The 17,535-nt window shown below is 43.5% G+C and overlaps 48 non-coding genes across 48 annotated transcripts; 36 read left to right on the plus strand and 12 right to left on the minus strand.

Moving 5' to 3' along the window:
• The first annotated feature begins 284 nt into the window (after positions 1-284).
• On the plus strand, positions 285-356 carry TRNAG-UCC (transfer RNA glycine (anticodon UCC)). The gene has a single exon. It is a non-coding gene; the product is annotated as a tRNA-Gly (tRNA).
• A 472-nt stretch (positions 357-828) lies between these two features.
• Positions 829-901, plus strand: TRNAA-AGC (transfer RNA alanine (anticodon AGC)). The gene has a single exon. It is a non-coding gene; the product is annotated as a tRNA-Ala (tRNA).
• A 108-nt stretch (positions 902-1,009) lies between these two features.
• Positions 1,010-1,095, plus strand: TRNAY-GUA (transfer RNA tyrosine (anticodon GUA)). The gene is given in 2 exon segments: positions 1,010-1,046; positions 1,060-1,095. It is a non-coding gene; the product is annotated as a tRNA-Tyr (tRNA).
• Positions 1,096-1,258: 163 nt separating this feature from the next.
• On the minus strand, positions 1,259-1,332 carry TRNAN-GUU (transfer RNA asparagine (anticodon GUU)). The gene has a single exon. It is a non-coding gene; the product is annotated as a tRNA-Asn (tRNA).
• Positions 1,333-1,737: 405 nt separating this feature from the next.
• Positions 1,738-1,809, plus strand: TRNAG-UCC (transfer RNA glycine (anticodon UCC)). Its single transcript has one exon. It is a non-coding gene; the product is annotated as a tRNA-Gly (tRNA).
• Positions 1,810-2,281: 472 nt separating this feature from the next.
• Positions 2,282-2,354, plus strand: TRNAA-AGC (transfer RNA alanine (anticodon AGC)). Its single transcript has one exon. It is a non-coding gene; the product is annotated as a tRNA-Ala (tRNA).
• Positions 2,355-2,462: 108 nt separating this feature from the next.
• TRNAY-GUA (transfer RNA tyrosine (anticodon GUA)) lies at positions 2,463-2,548 on the plus strand. Its single transcript is given in 2 exon segments — positions 2,463-2,499; positions 2,513-2,548. It is a non-coding gene; the product is annotated as a tRNA-Tyr (tRNA).
• Positions 2,549-2,711: 163 nt separating this feature from the next.
• On the minus strand, positions 2,712-2,785 carry TRNAN-GUU (transfer RNA asparagine (anticodon GUU)). Its single transcript has one exon. It is a non-coding gene; the product is annotated as a tRNA-Asn (tRNA).
• Positions 2,786-3,190: 405 nt separating this feature from the next.
• TRNAG-UCC (transfer RNA glycine (anticodon UCC)) lies at positions 3,191-3,262 on the plus strand. Its single transcript has one exon. It is a non-coding gene; the product is annotated as a tRNA-Gly (tRNA).
• Positions 3,263-3,736: 474 nt separating this feature from the next.
• On the plus strand, positions 3,737-3,809 carry TRNAA-AGC (transfer RNA alanine (anticodon AGC)). Its single transcript has one exon. It is a non-coding gene; the product is annotated as a tRNA-Ala (tRNA).
• Positions 3,810-3,917: 108 nt separating this feature from the next.
• Positions 3,918-4,003, plus strand: TRNAY-GUA (transfer RNA tyrosine (anticodon GUA)). The gene is given in 2 exon segments: positions 3,918-3,954; positions 3,968-4,003. It is a non-coding gene; the product is annotated as a tRNA-Tyr (tRNA).
• A 163-nt stretch (positions 4,004-4,166) lies between these two features.
• TRNAN-GUU (transfer RNA asparagine (anticodon GUU)) lies at positions 4,167-4,240 on the minus strand. The gene has a single exon. It is a non-coding gene; the product is annotated as a tRNA-Asn (tRNA).
• Positions 4,241-4,645: 405 nt separating this feature from the next.
• Positions 4,646-4,717, plus strand: TRNAG-UCC (transfer RNA glycine (anticodon UCC)). Its single transcript has one exon. It is a non-coding gene; the product is annotated as a tRNA-Gly (tRNA).
• Positions 4,718-5,191: 474 nt separating this feature from the next.
• TRNAA-AGC (transfer RNA alanine (anticodon AGC)) lies at positions 5,192-5,264 on the plus strand. The gene has a single exon. It is a non-coding gene; the product is annotated as a tRNA-Ala (tRNA).
• A 108-nt stretch (positions 5,265-5,372) lies between these two features.
• On the plus strand, positions 5,373-5,458 carry TRNAY-GUA (transfer RNA tyrosine (anticodon GUA)). Its single transcript is given in 2 exon segments — positions 5,373-5,409; positions 5,423-5,458. It is a non-coding gene; the product is annotated as a tRNA-Tyr (tRNA).
• A 163-nt stretch (positions 5,459-5,621) lies between these two features.
• Positions 5,622-5,695, minus strand: TRNAN-GUU (transfer RNA asparagine (anticodon GUU)). The gene has a single exon. It is a non-coding gene; the product is annotated as a tRNA-Asn (tRNA).
• Positions 5,696-6,100: 405 nt separating this feature from the next.
• Positions 6,101-6,172, plus strand: TRNAG-UCC (transfer RNA glycine (anticodon UCC)). Its single transcript has one exon. It is a non-coding gene; the product is annotated as a tRNA-Gly (tRNA).
• Positions 6,173-6,642: 470 nt separating this feature from the next.
• Positions 6,643-6,715, plus strand: TRNAA-AGC (transfer RNA alanine (anticodon AGC)). The gene has a single exon. It is a non-coding gene; the product is annotated as a tRNA-Ala (tRNA).
• Positions 6,716-6,823: 108 nt separating this feature from the next.
• TRNAY-GUA (transfer RNA tyrosine (anticodon GUA)) lies at positions 6,824-6,909 on the plus strand. The gene is given in 2 exon segments: positions 6,824-6,860; positions 6,874-6,909. It is a non-coding gene; the product is annotated as a tRNA-Tyr (tRNA).
• Positions 6,910-7,072: 163 nt separating this feature from the next.
• On the minus strand, positions 7,073-7,146 carry TRNAN-GUU (transfer RNA asparagine (anticodon GUU)). Its single transcript has one exon. It is a non-coding gene; the product is annotated as a tRNA-Asn (tRNA).
• A 405-nt stretch (positions 7,147-7,551) lies between these two features.
• On the plus strand, positions 7,552-7,623 carry TRNAG-UCC (transfer RNA glycine (anticodon UCC)). The gene has a single exon. It is a non-coding gene; the product is annotated as a tRNA-Gly (tRNA).
• Positions 7,624-8,095: 472 nt separating this feature from the next.
• TRNAA-AGC (transfer RNA alanine (anticodon AGC)) lies at positions 8,096-8,168 on the plus strand. The gene has a single exon. It is a non-coding gene; the product is annotated as a tRNA-Ala (tRNA).
• Positions 8,169-8,276: 108 nt separating this feature from the next.
• On the plus strand, positions 8,277-8,362 carry TRNAY-GUA (transfer RNA tyrosine (anticodon GUA)). Its single transcript is given in 2 exon segments — positions 8,277-8,313; positions 8,327-8,362. It is a non-coding gene; the product is annotated as a tRNA-Tyr (tRNA).
• A 163-nt stretch (positions 8,363-8,525) lies between these two features.
• TRNAN-GUU (transfer RNA asparagine (anticodon GUU)) lies at positions 8,526-8,599 on the minus strand. The gene has a single exon. It is a non-coding gene; the product is annotated as a tRNA-Asn (tRNA).
• A 405-nt stretch (positions 8,600-9,004) lies between these two features.
• On the plus strand, positions 9,005-9,076 carry TRNAG-UCC (transfer RNA glycine (anticodon UCC)). The gene has a single exon. It is a non-coding gene; the product is annotated as a tRNA-Gly (tRNA).
• Positions 9,077-9,548: 472 nt separating this feature from the next.
• On the plus strand, positions 9,549-9,621 carry TRNAA-AGC (transfer RNA alanine (anticodon AGC)). The gene has a single exon. It is a non-coding gene; the product is annotated as a tRNA-Ala (tRNA).
• Positions 9,622-9,729: 108 nt separating this feature from the next.
• TRNAY-GUA (transfer RNA tyrosine (anticodon GUA)) lies at positions 9,730-9,815 on the plus strand. Its single transcript is given in 2 exon segments — positions 9,730-9,766; positions 9,780-9,815. It is a non-coding gene; the product is annotated as a tRNA-Tyr (tRNA).
• A 163-nt stretch (positions 9,816-9,978) lies between these two features.
• On the minus strand, positions 9,979-10,052 carry TRNAN-GUU (transfer RNA asparagine (anticodon GUU)). The gene has a single exon. It is a non-coding gene; the product is annotated as a tRNA-Asn (tRNA).
• A 405-nt stretch (positions 10,053-10,457) lies between these two features.
• On the plus strand, positions 10,458-10,529 carry TRNAG-UCC (transfer RNA glycine (anticodon UCC)). Its single transcript has one exon. It is a non-coding gene; the product is annotated as a tRNA-Gly (tRNA).
• Positions 10,530-11,003: 474 nt separating this feature from the next.
• TRNAA-AGC (transfer RNA alanine (anticodon AGC)) lies at positions 11,004-11,076 on the plus strand. The gene has a single exon. It is a non-coding gene; the product is annotated as a tRNA-Ala (tRNA).
• Positions 11,077-11,184: 108 nt separating this feature from the next.
• TRNAY-GUA (transfer RNA tyrosine (anticodon GUA)) lies at positions 11,185-11,270 on the plus strand. Its single transcript is given in 2 exon segments — positions 11,185-11,221; positions 11,235-11,270. It is a non-coding gene; the product is annotated as a tRNA-Tyr (tRNA).
• Positions 11,271-11,433: 163 nt separating this feature from the next.
• Positions 11,434-11,507, minus strand: TRNAN-GUU (transfer RNA asparagine (anticodon GUU)). Its single transcript has one exon. It is a non-coding gene; the product is annotated as a tRNA-Asn (tRNA).
• A 405-nt stretch (positions 11,508-11,912) lies between these two features.
• TRNAG-UCC (transfer RNA glycine (anticodon UCC)) lies at positions 11,913-11,984 on the plus strand. Its single transcript has one exon. It is a non-coding gene; the product is annotated as a tRNA-Gly (tRNA).
• Positions 11,985-12,458: 474 nt separating this feature from the next.
• TRNAA-AGC (transfer RNA alanine (anticodon AGC)) lies at positions 12,459-12,531 on the plus strand. The gene has a single exon. It is a non-coding gene; the product is annotated as a tRNA-Ala (tRNA).
• A 108-nt stretch (positions 12,532-12,639) lies between these two features.
• On the plus strand, positions 12,640-12,725 carry TRNAY-GUA (transfer RNA tyrosine (anticodon GUA)). The gene is given in 2 exon segments: positions 12,640-12,676; positions 12,690-12,725. It is a non-coding gene; the product is annotated as a tRNA-Tyr (tRNA).
• A 163-nt stretch (positions 12,726-12,888) lies between these two features.
• TRNAN-GUU (transfer RNA asparagine (anticodon GUU)) lies at positions 12,889-12,962 on the minus strand. Its single transcript has one exon. It is a non-coding gene; the product is annotated as a tRNA-Asn (tRNA).
• Positions 12,963-13,367: 405 nt separating this feature from the next.
• Positions 13,368-13,439, plus strand: TRNAG-UCC (transfer RNA glycine (anticodon UCC)). Its single transcript has one exon. It is a non-coding gene; the product is annotated as a tRNA-Gly (tRNA).
• A 470-nt stretch (positions 13,440-13,909) lies between these two features.
• Positions 13,910-13,982, plus strand: TRNAA-AGC (transfer RNA alanine (anticodon AGC)). The gene has a single exon. It is a non-coding gene; the product is annotated as a tRNA-Ala (tRNA).
• Positions 13,983-14,090: 108 nt separating this feature from the next.
• Positions 14,091-14,176, plus strand: TRNAY-GUA (transfer RNA tyrosine (anticodon GUA)). Its single transcript is given in 2 exon segments — positions 14,091-14,127; positions 14,141-14,176. It is a non-coding gene; the product is annotated as a tRNA-Tyr (tRNA).
• A 163-nt stretch (positions 14,177-14,339) lies between these two features.
• Positions 14,340-14,413, minus strand: TRNAN-GUU (transfer RNA asparagine (anticodon GUU)). Its single transcript has one exon. It is a non-coding gene; the product is annotated as a tRNA-Asn (tRNA).
• Positions 14,414-14,818: 405 nt separating this feature from the next.
• Positions 14,819-14,890, plus strand: TRNAG-UCC (transfer RNA glycine (anticodon UCC)). The gene has a single exon. It is a non-coding gene; the product is annotated as a tRNA-Gly (tRNA).
• A 472-nt stretch (positions 14,891-15,362) lies between these two features.
• On the plus strand, positions 15,363-15,435 carry TRNAA-AGC (transfer RNA alanine (anticodon AGC)). The gene has a single exon. It is a non-coding gene; the product is annotated as a tRNA-Ala (tRNA).
• Positions 15,436-15,543: 108 nt separating this feature from the next.
• TRNAY-GUA (transfer RNA tyrosine (anticodon GUA)) lies at positions 15,544-15,629 on the plus strand. The gene is given in 2 exon segments: positions 15,544-15,580; positions 15,594-15,629. It is a non-coding gene; the product is annotated as a tRNA-Tyr (tRNA).
• Positions 15,630-15,792: 163 nt separating this feature from the next.
• On the minus strand, positions 15,793-15,866 carry TRNAN-GUU (transfer RNA asparagine (anticodon GUU)). The gene has a single exon. It is a non-coding gene; the product is annotated as a tRNA-Asn (tRNA).
• Positions 15,867-16,271: 405 nt separating this feature from the next.
• TRNAG-UCC (transfer RNA glycine (anticodon UCC)) lies at positions 16,272-16,343 on the plus strand. Its single transcript has one exon. It is a non-coding gene; the product is annotated as a tRNA-Gly (tRNA).
• Positions 16,344-16,814: 471 nt separating this feature from the next.
• TRNAA-AGC (transfer RNA alanine (anticodon AGC)) lies at positions 16,815-16,887 on the plus strand. The gene has a single exon. It is a non-coding gene; the product is annotated as a tRNA-Ala (tRNA).
• Positions 16,888-16,995: 108 nt separating this feature from the next.
• On the plus strand, positions 16,996-17,081 carry TRNAY-GUA (transfer RNA tyrosine (anticodon GUA)). The gene is given in 2 exon segments: positions 16,996-17,032; positions 17,046-17,081. It is a non-coding gene; the product is annotated as a tRNA-Tyr (tRNA).
• Positions 17,082-17,244: 163 nt separating this feature from the next.
• On the minus strand, positions 17,245-17,318 carry TRNAN-GUU (transfer RNA asparagine (anticodon GUU)). Its single transcript has one exon. It is a non-coding gene; the product is annotated as a tRNA-Asn (tRNA).
• Between the last annotated feature and the right edge of the window lie 217 nt (positions 17,319-17,535).

The raw sequence follows: 17,535 nt of genomic DNA on the forward strand, positions 1-17,535 counted from the left end.
GAATAATCTAGTTGCCAACAGATAAGAAATGGCTGATAAATTACACGACACAGACCAGAAGGCAGACAGTAATTAGACTTCGACTCTAAGCATCCAACACTACGAGCAGAGTGGCGCAGCGGAAGCGTGCTGGGCCCATAACCCAGAGGTCGATGGATCGAAACCATCCTCTGCTAAAAGGTTGTGTTTTATACTTTTCATCATTACATTGCATCCAAATGCTTCTGTCAACAGAAAGTTTAGTGTTATTGCAGAAAATGTCAAAAAAACGTACACTTCCGAAAGCGTTGGTGGTATAGTGGTGAGCATAGCTGCCTTCCAAGCAGTTGACCCGGGTTCGATTCCCGGCCAACGCATGTCTTGCTTTTCACCATTGGTGTTGCATTTATTCTCTTTTAATGTTTTGTGTTAAGGCTCATGCTCTACTCTCTTCTTACAGTTTAGCAACCACAGAAAGGAGGAAAAAAAAAGACCAGGAGGCCTTCACGACCTCTCAGCATTTTCGATAAACAAACCAACCCATAAAAGTTCAACGGTTCTCCTTGGGATTGTGCTACATCACAACTTTTTTCTACAAACTATGCAAGTTTTTTCACTGTCCCCGGTTTGATTCTCCATGTGCATAGAAAGGGTTTGCTAGAAAGTTGCTCGACTGTATTTGTAGGTCACCAATCACGTTGTGGACTCCTTAAATGTTCTTCAAGTATGGGAAAACGGAGTCCACACTTAAAAAAAAAAAAAAAAAAAAAAAAAGCAATGTCATCTGTGACTGTATATGAAAATTGTGACCTGGTGTGACGTGAAACTGACGTCAAGTTTCACAGGTTTGGGGGATTAGCTCAAGTGGTAGAGCGCTCGCTTAGCATGCGAGAGGTAGCGGGATCGATGCCCGCATTCTCCAATGCTACCATTGGATTCCTTTTTCGCAGAGTTGAATGAATCATTTTTACCATCTGCCCGTGGCACCCACGGCCAAACCTAGGAGGCTTTCGACAGTGGCCAAAACAATCCTTCGATAGCTCAGCTGGTAGAGCGGAGGACTGTAGCTCTAAATTAGCAATCCTTAGGTCGCTGGTTCAATTCCGGCTCGAAGGAAGTTTTGTTTATCTTATCTCATACAGAAAGTTTTTCTCCAGTTTGCCTCGTGAATTCAAAACATAGTCAGCAAAATGGCTTTTACATGAGAGAGATGCTCAGCACCAATGCAAAAACTTCTCCAACTGTGCAACGTCTCTGGGTGGACTGCAAAAGGGTGCGACGTCCCTGGGTGGACTCGAACCACCAACCTTTCGGTTAACAGCCGAACGCGCTAACCGATTGCGCCACAGAGACCCAATGGACCACAATTTTTGCCTGCACCTTAAGCAAGGTCAGACACCGTTTCTTCAAATGATTTTCAACAATATGACTAAAGGAAACAGAAAAAAACAAAGAAATAATTGCAAAACACCAAGAATAATCTAGTTGCCAACAGATAAGAAATGGCTGATAAATTACACGACACAGACCAGAAGGCAGACAGTAATTAGACTTCGACTCTAAGCATCCAACACTACGAGCAGAGTGGCGCAGCGGAAGCGTGCTGGGCCCATAACCCAGAGGTCGATGGATCGAAACCATCCTCTGCTAAAAGGTTGTGTTTTATACTTTTCATCATTACATTGCATCCAAATGCTTCTGTCAACAGAAAGTTTAGTGTTATTGCAGAAAATGTCAAAAAAACGTACACTTCCGAAAGCGTTGGTGGTATAGTGGTGAGCATAGCTGCCTTCCAAGCAGTTGACCCGGGTTCGATTCCCGGCCAACGCATGTCTTGCTTTTCACCATTGGTGTTGCATTTATTCTCTTTTAATGTTTTGTGTTAAGGCTCATGCTCTACTCTCTTCTTACAGTTTAGCAACCACAGAAAGGAGGAAAAAAAAAGACCAGGAGGCCTTCACGACCTCTCAGCATTTTCGATAAACAAACCAACCCATAAAAGTTCAACGGTTCTCCTTGGGATTGTGCTACATCACAACTTTTTTCTACAAACTATGCAAGTTTTTTCACTGTCCCCGGTTTGATTCTCCATGTGCATAGAAAGGGTTTGCTAGAAAGTTGCTCGACTGTATTTGTAGGTCACCAATCACGTTGTGGACTCCTTAAATGTTCTTCAAGTATGGGAAAACGGAGTCCACACTTAAAAAAAAAAAAAAAAAAAAAAAAAGCAATGTCATCTGTGACTGTATATGAAAATTGTGACCTGGTGTGACGTGAAACTGACGTCAAGTTTCACAGGTTTGGGGGATTAGCTCAAGTGGTAGAGCGCTCGCTTAGCATGCGAGAGGTAGCGGGATCGATGCCCGCATTCTCCAATGCTACCATTGGATTCCTTTTTCGCAGAGTTGAATGAATCATTTTTACCATCTGCCCGTGGCACCCACGGCCAAACCTAGGAGGCTTTCGACAGTGGCCAAAACAATCCTTCGATAGCTCAGCTGGTAGAGCGGAGGACTGTAGCTCTAAATTAGCAATCCTTAGGTCGCTGGTTCAATTCCGGCTCGAAGGAAGTTTTGTTTATCTTATCTCATACAGAAAGTTTTTCTCCAGTTTGCCTCGTGAATTCAAAACATAGTCAGCAAAATGGCTTTTACATGAGAGAGATGCTCAGCACCAATGCAAAAACTTCTCCAACTGTGCAACGTCTCTGGGTGGACTGCAAAAGGGTGCGACGTCCCTGGGTGGACTCGAACCACCAACCTTTCGGTTAACAGCCGAACGCGCTAACCGATTGCGCCACAGAGACCCAATGGACCACAATTTTTGCCTGCACCTTAAGCAAGGTCAGACACCGTTTCTTCAAATGATTTTCAACAATATGACTAAAGGAAACAGAAAAAAACAAAGAAATAATTGCAAAACACCAAGAATAATCTAGTTGCCAACAGATAAGAAATGGCTGATAAATTACACGACACAGACCAGAAGGCAGACAGTAATTAGACTTCGACTCTAAGCATCCAACACTACGAGCAGAGTGGCGCAGCGGAAGCGTGCTGGGCCCATAACCCAGAGGTCGATGGATCGAAACCATCCTCTGCTAAAAGGTTGTGTTTTATACTTTTCATCATTACATTGCATCCAAATGCTTCTGTCAACAGAAAGTTTAGTGTTATTGCAGAAAATGTCAAAAAAACGTACAGTTCCGAAAGCGTTGGTGGTATAGTGGTGAGCATAGCTGCCTTCCAAGCAGTTGACCCGGGTTCGATTCCCGGCCAACGCATGTCTTGCTTTTCACCATTGGTGTTGCATTTATTCTCTTTTAATGTTTTGTGTTAAGGCTCATGCTCTACTCTCTTCTTACAGTTTAGCAACCACAGAAAGGAGGAAAAAAAAAGACCAGGAGGCCTTCACGACCTCTCAGCATTTTCGATAAACAAACCAACCCATAAAAGTTCAACGGTTCTCCTTGGGATTGTGCTACATCACAACTTTTTTCTACAAACTATGCAAGTTTTTTCACTGTCCCCGGTTTGATTCTCCATGTGCATAGAAAGGGTTTGCTAGAAAGTTGCTCGACTGTATTTGTAGGTCACCAATCACGTTGTGGACTCCTTAAATGTTCTTCAAGTATGGGAAAACGGAGTCCACACTTAAAAAAAAAAAAAAAAAAAAAAAAAAAGCAATGTCATCTGTGACTGTATATGAAAATTGTGACCTGGTGTGACGTGAAACTGACGTCAAGTTTCACAGGTTTGGGGGATTAGCTCAAGTGGTAGAGCGCTCGCTTAGCATGCGAGAGGTAGCGGGATCGATGCCCGCATTCTCCAATGCTACCATTGGATTCCTTTTTCGCAGAGTTGAATGAATCATTTTTACCATCTGCCCGTGGCACCCACGGCCAAACCTAGGAGGCTTTCGACAGTGGCCAAAACAATCCTTCGATAGCTCAGCTGGTAGAGCGGAGGACTGTAGCTCTAAATTAGCAATCCTTAGGTCGCTGGTTCAATTCCGGCTCGAAGGAAGTTTTGTTTATCTTATCTCATACAGAAAGTTTTTCTCCAGTTTGCCTCGTGAATTCAAAACATAGTCAGCAAAATGGCTTTTACATGAGAGAGATGCTCAGCACCAATGCAAAAACTTCTCCAACTGTGCAACGTCTCTGGGTGGACTGCAAAAGGGTGCGACGTCCCTGGGTGGACTCGAACCACCAACCTTTCGGTTAACAGCCGAACGCGCTAACCGATTGCGCCACAGAGACCCAATGGACCACAATTTTTGCCTGCACCTTAAGCAAGGTCAGACACCGTTTCTTCAAATGATTTTCAACAATATGACTAAAGGAAACAGAAAAAAACAAAGAAATAATTGCAAAACACCAAGAATAATCTAGTTGCCAACAGATAAGAAATGGCTGATAAATTACACGACACAGACCAGAAGGCAGACAGTAATTAGACTTCGACTCTAAGCATCCAACACTACGAGCAGAGTGGCGCAGCGGAAGCGTGCTGGGCCCATAACCCAGAGGTCGATGGATCGAAACCATCCTCTGCTAAAAGGTTGTGTTTTATACTTTTCATCATTACATTGCATCCAAATGCTTCTGTCAACAGAAAGTTTAGTGTTATTGCAGAAAATGTCAAAAAAACGTACACTTCCGAAAGCGTTGGTGGTATAGTGGTGAGCATAGCTGCCTTCCAAGCAGTTGACCCGGGTTCGATTCCCGGCCAACGCATGTCTTGCTTTTCACCATTGGTGTTGCATTTATTCTCTTTTAATGTTTTGTGTTAAGGCTCATGCTCTACTCTCTTCTTACAGTTTAGCAACCACAGAAAGGAGGAAAAAAAAAGACCAGGAGGCCTTCACGACCTCTCAGCATTTTCGATAAACAAACCAACCCATAAAAGTTCAACGGTTCTCCTTGGGATTGTGCTACATCACAACTTTTTTCTACAAACTATGCAAGTTTTTTCACTGTCCCCGGTTTGATTCTCCATGTGCATAGAAAGGGTTTGCTAGAAAGTTGCTCGACTGTATTTGTAGGTCACCAATCACGTTGTGGACTCCTTAAATGTTCTTCAAGTATGGGAAAACGGAGTCCACACTTAAAAAAAAAAAAAAAAAAAAAAAAAAAGCAATGTCATCTGTGACTGTATATGAAAATTGTGACCTGGTGTGACGTGAAACTGACGTCAAGTTTCACAGGTTTGGGGGATTAGCTCAAGTGGTAGAGCGCTCGCTTAGCATGCGAGAGGTAGCGGGATCGATGCCCGCATTCTCCAATGCTACCATTGGATTCCTTTTTCGCAGAGTTGAATGAATCATTTTTACCATCTGCCCGTGGCACCCACGGCCAAACCTAGGAGGCTTTCGACAGTGGCCAAAACAATCCTTCGATAGCTCAGCTGGTAGAGCGGAGGACTGTAGCTCTAAATTAGCAATCCTTAGGTCGCTGGTTCAATTCCGGCTCGAAGGAAGTTTTGTTTATCTTATCTCATACAGAAAGTTTTTCTCCAGTTTGCCTCGTGAATTCAAAACATAGTCAGCAAAATGGCTTTTACATGAGAGAGATGCTCAGCACCAATGCAAAAACTTCTCCAACTGTGCAACGTCTCTGGGTGGACTGCAAAAGGGTGCGACGTCCCTGGGTGGACTCGAACCACCAACCTTTCGGTTAACAGCCGAACGCGCTAACCGATTGCGCCACAGAGACCCAATGGACCACAATTTTTGCCTGCACCTTAAGCAAGGTCAGACACCGTTTCTTCAAATGATTTTCAACAATATGACTAAAGGAAACAGAAAAAAACAAAGAAATAATTGCAAAACACCAAGAATAATCTAGTTGCCAACAGATAAGAAATGGCTGATAAATTACACGACACAGACCAGAAGGCAGACAGTAATTAGACTTCGACTCTAAGCATCCAACACTACGAGCAGAGTGGCGCAGCGGAAGCGTGCTGGGCCCATAACCCAGAGGTCGATGGATCGAAACCATCCTCTGCTAAAAGGTTGTGTTTTATACTTTTCATCATTACATTGCATCCAAATGCTTCTGTCAACAGAAAGTTTAGTGTTATTGCAGAAAATGTCAAAAAAACGTACACTTCCGAAAGCGTTGGTGGTATAGTGGTGAGCATAGCTGCCTTCCAAGCAGTTGACCCGGGTTCGATTCCCGGCCAACGCATGTCTTGCTTTTCACCATTGGTGTTGCATTTATTCTCTTTTAATGTTTTGTGTTAAGGCTCATGCTCTACTCTCTTCTTACAGTTTAGCAACCACAGAAAGGAGGAAAAAAAAAGACCAGGAGGCCTTCACGACCTCTCAGCATTTTCGATAAACAAACCAACCCATAAAAGTTCAACGGTTCTCCTTGGGATTGTGCTACATCACAACTTTTTTCTACAAACTATGCAAGTTTTTTCACTGTCCCCGGTTTGATTCTCCATGTGCATAGAAAGGGTTTGCTAGAAAGTTGCTCGACTGTATTTGTAGGTCACCAATCACGTTGTGGACTCCTTAAATGTTCTTCAAGTATGGGAAAACGGAGTCCACACTTAAAAAAAAAAAAAAAAAAAAAAAGCAATGTCATCTGTGACTGTATATGAAAATTGTGACCTGGTGTGACGTGAAACTGACGTCAAGTTTCACAGGTTTGGGGGATTAGCTCAAGTGGTAGAGCGCTCGCTTAGCATGCGAGAGGTAGCGGGATCGATGCCCGCATTCTCCAATGCTACCATTGGATTCCTTTTTCGCAGAGTTGAATGAATCATTTTTACCATCTGCCCGTGGCACCCACGGCCAAACCTAGGAGGCTTTCGACAGTGGCCAAAACAATCCTTCGATAGCTCAGCTGGTAGAGCGGAGGACTGTAGCTCTAAATTAGCAATCCTTAGGTCGCTGGTTCAATTCCGGCTCGAAGGAAGTTTTGTTTATCTTATCTCATACAGAAAGTTTTTCTCCAGTTTGCCTCGTGAATTCAAAACATAGTCAGCAAAATGGCTTTTACATGAGAGAGATGCTCAGCACCAATGCAAAAACTTCTCCAACTGTGCAACGTCTCTGGGTGGACTGCAAAAGGGTGCGACGTCCCTGGGTGGACTCGAACCACCAACCTTTCGGTTAACAGCCGAACGCGCTAACCGATTGCGCCACAGAGACCCAATGGACCACAATTTTTGCCTGCACCTTAAGCAAGGTCAGACACCGTTTCTTCAAATGATTTTCAACAATATGACTAAAGGAAACAGAAAAAAACAAAGAAATAATTGCAAAACACCAAGAATAATCTAGTTGCCAACAGATAAGAAATGGCTGATAAATTACACGACACAGACCAGAAGGCAGACAGTAATTAGACTTCGACTCTAAGCATCCAACACTACGAGCAGAGTGGCGCAGCGGAAGCGTGCTGGGCCCATAACCCAGAGGTCGATGGATCGAAACCATCCTCTGCTAAAAGGTTGTGTTTTATACTTTTCATCATTACATTGCATCCAAATGCTTCTGTCAACAGAAAGTTTAGTGTTATTGCAGAAAATGTCAAAAAAACGTACACTTCCGAAAGCGTTGGTGGTATAGTGGTGAGCATAGCTGCCTTCCAAGCAGTTGACCCGGGTTCGATTCCCGGCCAACGCATGTCTTGCTTTTCACCATTGGTGTTGCATTTATTCTCTTTTAATGTTTTGTGTTAAGGCTCATGCTCTACTCTCTTCTTACAGTTTAGCAACCACAGAAAGGAGGAAAAAAAAAGACCAGGAGGCCTTCACGACCTCTCAGCATTTTCGATAAACAAACCAACCCATAAAAGTTCAACGGTTCTCCTTGGGATTGTGCTACATCACAACTTTTTTCTACAAACTATGCAAGTTTTTTCACTGTCCCCGGTTTGATTCTCCATGTGCATAGAAAGGGTTTGCTAGAAAGTTGCTCGACTGTATTTGTAGGTCACCAATCACGTTGTGGACTCCTTAAATGTTCTTCAAGTATGGGAAAACGGAGTCCACACTTAAAAAAAAAAAAAAAAAAAAAAAAAGCAATGTCATCTGTGACTGTATATGAAAATTGTGACCTGGTGTGACGTGAAACTGACGTCAAGTTTCACAGGTTTGGGGGATTAGCTCAAGTGGTAGAGCGCTCGCTTAGCATGCGAGAGGTAGCGGGATCGATGCCCGCATTCTCCAATGCTACCATTGGATTCCTTTTTCGCAGAGTTGAATGAATCATTTTTACCATCTGCCCGTGGCACCCACGGCCAAACCTAGGAGGCTTTCGACAGTGGCCAAAACAATCCTTCGATAGCTCAGCTGGTAGAGCGGAGGACTGTAGCTCTAAATTAGCAATCCTTAGGTCGCTGGTTCAATTCCGGCTCGAAGGAAGTTTTGTTTATCTTATCTCATACAGAAAGTTTTTCTCCAGTTTGCCTCGTGAATTCAAAACATAGTCAGCAAAATGGCTTTTACATGAGAGAGATGCTCAGCACCAATGCAAAAACTTCTCCAACTGTGCAACGTCTCTGGGTGGACTGCAAAAGGGTGCGACGTCCCTGGGTGGACTCGAACCACCAACCTTTCGGTTAACAGCCGAACGCGCTAACCGATTGCGCCACAGAGACCCAATGGACCACAATTTTTGCCTGCACCTTAAGCAAGGTCAGACACCGTTTCTTCAAATGATTTTCAACAATATGACTAAAGGAAACAGAAAAAAACAAAGAAATAATTGCAAAACACCAAGAATAATCTAGTTGCCAACAGATAAGAAATGGCTGATAAATTACACGACACAGACCAGAAGGCAGACAGTAATTAGACTTCGACTCTAAGCATCCAACACTACGAGCAGAGTGGCGCAGCGGAAGCGTGCTGGGCCCATAACCCAGAGGTCGATGGATCGAAACCATCCTCTGCTAAAAGGTTGTGTTTTATACTTTTCATCATTACATTGCATCCAAATGCTTCTGTCAACAGAAAGTTTAGTGTTATTGCAGAAAATGTCAAAAAAACGTACACTTCCGAAAGCGTTGGTGGTATAGTGGTGAGCATAGCTGCCTTCCAAGCAGTTGACCCGGGTTCGATTCCCGGCCAACGCATGTCTTGCTTTTCACCATTGGTGTTGCATTTATTCTCTTTTAATGTTTTGTGTTAAGGCTCATGCTCTACTCTCTTCTTACAGTTTAGCAACCACAGAAAGGAGGAAAAAAAAAGACCAGGAGGCCTTCACGACCTCTCAGCATTTTCGATAAACAAACCAACCCATAAAAGTTCAACGGTTCTCCTTGGGATTGTGCTACATCACAACTTTTTTCTACAAACTATGCAAGTTTTTTCACTGTCCCCGGTTTGATTCTCCATGTGCATAGAAAGGGTTTGCTAGAAAGTTGCTCGACTGTATTTGTAGGTCACCAATCACGTTGTGGACTCCTTAAATGTTCTTCAAGTATGGGAAAACGGAGTCCACACTTAAAAAAAAAAAAAAAAAAAAAAAAAGCAATGTCATCTGTGACTGTATATGAAAATTGTGACCTGGTGTGACGTGAAACTGACGTCAAGTTTCACAGGTTTGGGGGATTAGCTCAAGTGGTAGAGCGCTCGCTTAGCATGCGAGAGGTAGCGGGATCGATGCCCGCATTCTCCAATGCTACCATTGGATTCCTTTTTCGCAGAGTTGAATGAATCATTTTTACCATCTGCCCGTGGCACCCACGGCCAAACCTAGGAGGCTTTCGACAGTGGCCAAAACAATCCTTCGATAGCTCAGCTGGTAGAGCGGAGGACTGTAGCTCTAAATTAGCAATCCTTAGGTCGCTGGTTCAATTCCGGCTCGAAGGAAGTTTTGTTTATCTTATCTCATACAGAAAGTTTTTCTCCAGTTTGCCTCGTGAATTCAAAACATAGTCAGCAAAATGGCTTTTACATGAGAGAGATGCTCAGCACCAATGCAAAAACTTCTCCAACTGTGCAACGTCTCTGGGTGGACTGCAAAAGGGTGCGACGTCCCTGGGTGGACTCGAACCACCAACCTTTCGGTTAACAGCCGAACGCGCTAACCGATTGCGCCACAGAGACCCAATGGACCACAATTTTTGCCTGCACCTTAAGCAAGGTCAGACACCGTTTCTTCAAATGATTTTCAACAATATGACTAAAGGAAACAGAAAAAAACAAAGAAATAATTGCAAAACACCAAGAATAATCTAGTTGCCAACAGATAAGAAATGGCTGATAAATTACACGACACAGACCAGAAGGCAGACAGTAATTAGACTTCGACTCTAAGCATCCAACACTACGAGCAGAGTGGCGCAGCGGAAGCGTGCTGGGCCCATAACCCAGAGGTCGATGGATCGAAACCATCCTCTGCTAAAAGGTTGTGTTTTATACTTTTCATCATTACATTGCATCCAAATGCTTCTGTCAACAGAAAGTTTAGTGTTATTGCAGAAAATGTCAAAAAAACGTACAGTTCCGAAAGCGTTGGTGGTATAGTGGTGAGCATAGCTGCCTTCCAAGCAGTTGACCCGGGTTCGATTCCCGGCCAACGCATGTCTTGCTTTTCACCATTGGTGTTGCATTTATTCTCTTTTAATGTTTTGTGTTAAGGCTCATGCTCTACTCTCTTCTTACAGTTTAGCAACCACAGAAAGGAGGAAAAAAAAAGACCAGGAGGCCTTCACGACCTCTCAGCATTTTCGATAAACAAACCAACCCATAAAAGTTCAACGGTTCTCCTTGGGATTGTGCTACATCACAACTTTTTTCTACAAACTATGCAAGTTTTTTCACTGTCCCCGGTTTGATTCTCCATGTGCATAGAAAGGGTTTGCTAGAAAGTTGCTCGACTGTATTTGTAGGTCACCAATCACGTTGTGGACTCCTTAAATGTTCTTCAAGTATGGGAAAACGGAGTCCACACTTAAAAAAAAAAAAAAAAAAAAAAAAAAAGCAATGTCATCTGTGACTGTATATGAAAATTGTGACCTGGTGTGACGTGAAACTGACGTCAAGTTTCACAGGTTTGGGGGATTAGCTCAAGTGGTAGAGCGCTCGCTTAGCATGCGAGAGGTAGCGGGATCGATGCCCGCATTCTCCAATGCTACCATTGGATTCCTTTTTCGCAGAGTTGAATGAATCATTTTTACCATCTGCCCGTGGCACCCACGGCCAAACCTAGGAGGCTTTCGACAGTGGCCAAAACAATCCTTCGATAGCTCAGCTGGTAGAGCGGAGGACTGTAGCTCTAAATTAGCAATCCTTAGGTCGCTGGTTCAATTCCGGCTCGAAGGAAGTTTTGTTTATCTTATCTCATACAGAAAGTTTTTCTCCAGTTTGCCTCGTGAATTCAAAACATAGTCAGCAAAATGGCTTTTACATGAGAGAGATGCTCAGCACCAATGCAAAAACTTCTCCAACTGTGCAACGTCTCTGGGTGGACTGCAAAAGGGTGCGACGTCCCTGGGTGGACTCGAACCACCAACCTTTCGGTTAACAGCCGAACGCGCTAACCGATTGCGCCACAGAGACCCAATGGACCACAATTTTTGCCTGCACCTTAAGCAAGGTCAGACACCGTTTCTTCAAATGATTTTCAACAATATGACTAAAGGAAACAGAAAAAAACAAAGAAATAATTGCAAAACACCAAGAATAATCTAGTTGCCAACAGATAAGAAATGGCTGATAAATTACACGACACAGACCAGAAGGCAGACAGTAATTAGACTTCGACTCTAAGCATCCAACACTACGAGCAGAGTGGCGCAGCGGAAGCGTGCTGGGCCCATAACCCAGAGGTCGATGGATCGAAACCATCCTCTGCTAAAAGGTTGTGTTTTATACTTTTCATCATTACATTGCATCCAAATGCTTCTGTCAACAGAAAGTTTAGTGTTATTGCAGAAAATGTCAAAAAAACGTACACTTCCGAAAGCGTTGGTGGTATAGTGGTGAGCATAGCTGCCTTCCAAGCAGTTGACCCGGGTTCGATTCCCGGCCAACGCATGTCTTGCTTTTCACCATTGGTGTTGCATTTATTCTCTTTTAATGTTTTGTGTTAAGGCTCATGCTCTACTCTCTTCTTACAGTTTAGCAACCACAGAAAGGAGGAAAAAAAAAGACCAGGAGGCCTTCACGACCTCTCAGCATTTTCGATAAACAAACCAACCCATAAAAGTTCAACGGTTCTCCTTGGGATTGTGCTACATCACAACTTTTTTCTACAAACTATGCAAGTTTTTTCACTGTCCCCGGTTTGATTCTCCATGTGCATAGAAAGGGTTTGCTAGAAAGTTGCTCGACTGTATTTGTAGGTCACCAATCACGTTGTGGACTCCTTAAATGTTCTTCAAGTATGGGAAAACGGAGTCCACACTTAAAAAAAAAAAAAAAAAAAAAAAAAAAGCAATGTCATCTGTGACTGTATATGAAAATTGTGACCTGGTGTGACGTGAAACTGACGTCAAGTTTCACAGGTTTGGGGGATTAGCTCAAGTGGTAGAGCGCTCGCTTAGCATGCGAGAGGTAGCGGGATCGATGCCCGCATTCTCCAATGCTACCATTGGATTCCTTTTTCGCAGAGTTGAATGAATCATTTTTACCATCTGCCCGTGGCACCCACGGCCAAACCTAGGAGGCTTTCGACAGTGGCCAAAACAATCCTTCGATAGCTCAGCTGGTAGAGCGGAGGACTGTAGCTCTAAATTAGCAATCCTTAGGTCGCTGGTTCAATTCCGGCTCGAAGGAAGTTTTGTTTATCTTATCTCATACAGAAAGTTTTTCTCCAGTTTGCCTCGTGAATTCAAAACATAGTCAGCAAAATGGCTTTTACATGAGAGAGATGCTCAGCACCAATGCAAAAACTTCTCCAACTGTGCAACGTCTCTGGGTGGACTGCAAAAGGGTGCGACGTCCCTGGGTGGACTCGAACCACCAACCTTTCGGTTAACAGCCGAACGCGCTAACCGATTGCGCCACAGAGACCCAATGGACCACAATTTTTGCCTGCACCTTAAGCAAGGTCAGACACCGTTTCTTCAAATGATTTTCAACAATATGACTAAAGGAAACAGAAAAAAACAAAGAAATAATTGCAAAACACCAAGAATAATCTAGTTGCCAACAGATAAGAAATGGCTGATAAATTACACGACACAGACCAGAAGGCAGACAGTAATTAGACTTCGACTCTAAGCATCCAACACTACGAGCAGAGTGGCGCAGCGGAAGCGTGCTGGGCCCATAACCCAGAGGTCGATGGATCGAAACCATCCTCTGCTAAAAGGTTGTGTTTTATACTTTTCATCATTACATTGCATCCAAATGCTTCTGTCAACAGAAAGTTTAGTGTTATTGCAGAAAATGTCAAAAAAACGTACACTTCCGAAAGCGTTGGTGGTATAGTGGTGAGCATAGCTGCCTTCCAAGCAGTTGACCCGGGTTCGATTCCCGGCCAACGCATGTCTTGCTTTTCACCATTGGTGTTGCATTTATTCTCTTTTAATGTTTTGTGTTAAGGCTCATGCTCTACTCTCTTCTTACAGTTTAGCAACCACAGAAAGGAGGAAAAAAAAAGACCAGGAGGCCTTCACGACCTCTCAGCATTTTCGATAAACAAACCAACCCATAAAAGTTCAACGGTTCTCCTTGGGATTGTGCTACATCACAACTTTTTTCTACAAACTATGCAAGTTTTTTCACTGTCCCCGGTTTGATTCTCCATGTGCATAGAAAGGGTTTGCTAGAAAGTTGCTCGACTGTATTTGTAGGTCACCAATCACGTTGTGGACTCCTTAAATGTTCTTCAAGTATGGGAAAACGGAGTCCACACTTAAAAAAAAAAAAAAAAAAAAAAAGCAATGTCATCTGTGACTGTATATGAAAATTGTGACCTGGTGTGACGTGAAACTGACGTCAAGTTTCACAGGTTTGGGGGATTAGCTCAAGTGGTAGAGCGCTCGCTTAGCATGCGAGAGGTAGCGGGATCGATGCCCGCATTCTCCAATGCTACCATTGGATTCCTTTTTCGCAGAGTTGAATGAATCATTTTTACCATCTGCCCGTGGCACCCACGGCCAAACCTAGGAGGCTTTCGACAGTGGCCAAAACAATCCTTCGATAGCTCAGCTGGTAGAGCGGAGGACTGTAGCTCTAAATTAGCAATCCTTAGGTCGCTGGTTCAATTCCGGCTCGAAGGAAGTTTTGTTTATCTTATCTCATACAGAAAGTTTTTCTCCAGTTTGCCTCGTGAATTCAAAACATAGTCAGCAAAATGGCTTTTACATGAGAGAGATGCTCAGCACCAATGCAAAAACTTCTCCAACTGTGCAACGTCTCTGGGTGGACTGCAAAAGGGTGCGACGTCCCTGGGTGGACTCGAACCACCAACCTTTCGGTTAACAGCCGAACGCGCTAACCGATTGCGCCACAGAGACCCAATGGACCACAATTTTTGCCTGCACCTTAAGCAAGGTCAGACACCGTTTCTTCAAATGATTTTCAACAATATGACTAAAGGAAACAGAAAAAAACAAAGAAATAATTGCAAAACACCAAGAATAATCTAGTTGCCAACAGATAAGAAATGGCTGATAAATTACACGACACAGACCAGAAGGCAGACAGTAATTAGACTTCGACTCTAAGCATCCAACACTACGAGCAGAGTGGCGCAGCGGAAGCGTGCTGGGCCCATAACCCAGAGGTCGATGGATCGAAACCATCCTCTGCTAAAAGGTTGTGTTTTATACTTTTCATCATTACATTGCATCCAAATGCTTCTGTCAACAGAAAGTTTAGTGTTATTGCAGAAAATGTCAAAAAAACGTACACTTCCGAAAGCGTTGGTGGTATAGTGGTGAGCATAGCTGCCTTCCAAGCAGTTGACCCGGGTTCGATTCCCGGCCAACGCATGTCTTGCTTTTCACCATTGGTGTTGCATTTATTCTCTTTTAATGTTTTGTGTTAAGGCTCATGCTCTACTCTCTTCTTACAGTTTAGCAACCACAGAAAGGAGGAAAAAAAAAGACCAGGAGGCCTTCACGACCTCTCAGCATTTTCGATAAACAAACCAACCCATAAAAGTTCAACGGTTCTCCTTGGGATTGTGCTACATCACAACTTTTTTCTACAAACTATGCAAGTTTTTTCACTGTCCCCGGTTTGATTCTCCATGTGCATAGAAAGGGTTTGCTAGAAAGTTGCTCGACTGTATTTGTAGGTCACCAATCACGTTGTGGACTCCTTAAATGTTCTTCAAGTATGGGAAAACGGAGTCCACACTTAAAAAAAAAAAAAAAAAAAAAAAAAGCAATGTCATCTGTGACTGTATATGAAAATTGTGACCTGGTGTGACGTGAAACTGACGTCAAGTTTCACAGGTTTGGGGGATTAGCTCAAGTGGTAGAGCGCTCGCTTAGCATGCGAGAGGTAGCGGGATCGATGCCCGCATTCTCCAATGCTACCATTGGATTCCTTTTTCGCAGAGTTGAATGAATCATTTTTACCATCTGCCCGTGGCACCCACGGCCAAACCTAGGAGGCTTTCGACAGTGGCCAAAACAATCCTTCGATAGCTCAGCTGGTAGAGCGGAGGACTGTAGCTCTAAATTAGCAATCCTTAGGTCGCTGGTTCAATTCCGGCTCGAAGGAAGTTTTGTTTATCTTATCTCATACAGAAAGTTTTTCTCCAGTTTGCCTCGTGAATTCAAAACATAGTCAGCAAAATGGCTTTTACATGAGAGAGATGCTCAGCACCAATGCAAAAACTTCTCCAACTGTGCAACGTCTCTGGGTGGACTGCAAAAGGGTGCGACGTCCCTGGGTGGACTCGAACCACCAACCTTTCGGTTAACAGCCGAACGCGCTAACCGATTGCGCCACAGAGACCCAATGGACCACAATTTTTGCCTGCACCTTAAGCAAGGTCAGACACCGTTTCTTCAAATGATTTTCAACAATATGACTAAAGGAAACAGAAAAAAACAAAGAAATAATTGCAAAACACCAAGAATAATCTAGTTGCCAACAGATAAGAAATGGCTGATAAATTACACGACACAGACCAGAAGGCAGACAGTAATTAGACTTCGACTCTAAGCATCCAACACTACGAGCAGAGTGGCGCAGCGGAAGCGTGCTGGGCCCATAACCCAGAGGTCGATGGATCGAAACCATCCTCTGCTAAAAGGTTGTGTTTTATACTTTTCATCATTACATTGCATCCAAATGCTTCTGTCAACAGAAAGTTTAGTGTTATTGCAGAAAATGTCAAAAAAACGTACACTTCCGAAAGCGTTGGTGGTATAGTGGTGAGCATAGCTGCCTTCCAAGCAGTTGACCCGGGTTCGATTCCCGGCCAACGCATGTCTTGCTTTTCACCATTGGTGTTGCATTTATTCTCTTTTAATGTTTTGTGTTAAGGCTCATGCTCTACTCTCTTCTTACAGTTTAGCAACCACAGAAAGGAGGAAAAAAAAAGACCAGGAGGCCTTCACGACCTCTCAGCATTTTCGATAAACAAACCAACCCATAAAAGTTCAACGGTTCTCCTTGGGATTGTGCTACATCACAACTTTTTTCTACAAACTATGCAAGTTTTTTCACTGTCCCCGGTTTGATTCTCCATGTGCATAGAAAGGGTTTGCTAGAAAGTTGCTCGACTGTATTTGTAGGTCACCAATCACGTTGTGGACTCCTTAAATGTTCTTCAAGTATGGGAAAACGGAGTCCACACTTAAAAAAAAAAAAAAAAAAAAAAAAGCAATGTCATCTGTGACTGTATATGAAAATTGTGACCTGGTGTGACGTGAAACTGACGTCAAGTTTCACAGGTTTGGGGGATTAGCTCAAGTGGTAGAGCGCTCGCTTAGCATGCGAGAGGTAGCGGGATCGATGCCCGCATTCTCCAATGCTACCATTGGATTCCTTTTTCGCAGAGTTGAATGAATCATTTTTACCATCTGCCCGTGGCACCCACGGCCAAACCTAGGAGGCTTTCGACAGTGGCCAAAACAATCCTTCGATAGCTCAGCTGGTAGAGCGGAGGACTGTAGCTCTAAATTAGCAATCCTTAGGTCGCTGGTTCAATTCCGGCTCGAAGGAAGTTTTGTTTATCTTATCTCATACAGAAAGTTTTTCTCCAGTTTGCCTCGTGAATTCAAAACATAGTCAGCAAAATGGCTTTTACATGAGAGAGATGCTCAGCACCAATGCAAAAACTTCTCCAACTGTGCAACGTCTCTGGGTGGACTGCAAAAGGGTGCGACGTCCCTGGGTGGACTCGAACCACCAACCTTTCGGTTAACAGCCGAACGCGCTAACCGATTGCGCCACAGAGACCCAATGGACCACAATTTTTGCCTGCACCTTAAGCAAGGTCAGACACCGTTTCTTCAAATGATTTTCAACAATATGACTAAAGGAAACAGAAAAAAACAAAGAAATAATTGCAAAACACCAAGAATAATCTAGTTGCCAACAGATAAGAAATGGCTGATAAATTACACGACACAGACCAGAAGGCAGACAGTAATTAGACTTCGACTCTAAGCATCCA

The sequence above is a fragment of the Ranitomeya variabilis genome, chromosome 2 (genome assembly GCF_051348905.1).
Source record: "Ranitomeya variabilis isolate aRanVar5 chromosome 2, aRanVar5.hap1, whole genome shotgun sequence".
Lineage (NCBI taxonomy): Eukaryota > Metazoa > Chordata > Amphibia > Anura > Dendrobatidae > Ranitomeya > Ranitomeya variabilis.